Source organism: Scyliorhinus canicula, chromosome 6 (genome assembly GCF_902713615.1).
Source record: "Scyliorhinus canicula chromosome 6, sScyCan1.1, whole genome shotgun sequence".
In the NCBI taxonomy this organism is placed as follows: domain Eukaryota; kingdom Metazoa; phylum Chordata; class Chondrichthyes; order Carcharhiniformes; family Scyliorhinidae; genus Scyliorhinus; species Scyliorhinus canicula.
Window position 1 is genome coordinate 44,237,975 of NC_052151.1, and position 1,204 is coordinate 44,239,178.

The 1,204-nt window shown below is 44.8% G+C and overlaps 1 pseudogene; it reads right to left on the reverse strand.

Moving 5' to 3' along the window:
• Positions 1-786: 786 nt before the first annotated feature.
• On the reverse strand, positions 787-964 carry LOC119968110 (annotated as a pseudogene).
• Positions 965-1,204: the final 240 nt, after the last annotated feature.

A 1,204-nucleotide genomic window follows, 5' to 3' on the forward strand; every position in this document is an offset into this window, starting at 1 on the left:
GTGGTTCCACTCTGTGCAACCCTTAAGCACTGCGCGGTTTTGCTGGAGTGGCGGATTGGGAAGTGGAGGGTCTCTCCAGTTTTGCTCGCAAGCCTGCCCCCACCCCCCCAAACCCCACCCTCATCCCACCGTCCCAACTCTCTCACCCACCTTCCCTGGTTGAGGAATATTTTTACAAGTACTGACAGCCCTGTACTGCCTCATTCAAATTCTTTTAAAAATAAATTTAGAGTACCCAATTACTTTTTTTCCAATTAAGCGGCAATTTAGCACGGCCAATCCATCTAACCTGCACATCTTTGGATTGTGGGGATGAAACCCACGCAGACACGGGGAGAATGTGCAAACTCCACACGGACAGTGACCCAGGGCCGGGATTCGAACCCAGGGCCTCAGCGTCGTATTCCCAGTGCTAACCACTGCGCCACCATGCCGCCCCCTCATTCAAATTCTTGATGCATTGTCAAGACAATGCTTGCCGTCTACTTGACTATGCGGCCATCATGACCTCTACAGCAAACTAATTGGCAACAATCAGGCACAGGGTCACCAGATGACCTTTGCCCTCCCACCTCCCCCCACCAACCCACCTGACAAAGGATGCTGAGGCCAAATATTTGCCATGTTGCCACACATTGCCCCACTGTAGGCTGTGTGAATGATCAAAGACACTTGACAGTTTTAATATGCAATTTCCTGAAATTTTAATCATTGTGGGTGGAGAAAAACCATGAAAAGGATCAGCAACCTTTTGTTTTTTTAAAAACTTTTTCTGAGTTACAAAGCTAGGGGTCAGAGTGTGGTCAGGGCCGAACCCCTAATCCAGCTCCTTGCCTGCTCCAAAAACCAATTCAAATTCAAATTGAATCCAATTCATGGTCCCCACAAGAGAGCCAGACCAGGTGTGAGCCAAAAGGCCGAGCAGATACTACACTTGATCTTAGCCAAAAGGCTGAGAAGCAATGCCTTTTGGGTTTTTAAATTAATACATAACAATTGGTATTCATTATAATTTTCTAGAAGATGATGATTTAGCCACAATTAATTGAGAGGTCTGAATAAAGGTTTTTCAAACCATGAAGATTTTTGATTTACAGAGAATGACTGTTGGAAGTTCCCTTTCAAGCTACTCATAATAATAATAATCTTTATTAGTGTCACAAGTAGGCTTACATTAACACTGCAATGAAGTTACTGTGAAAAT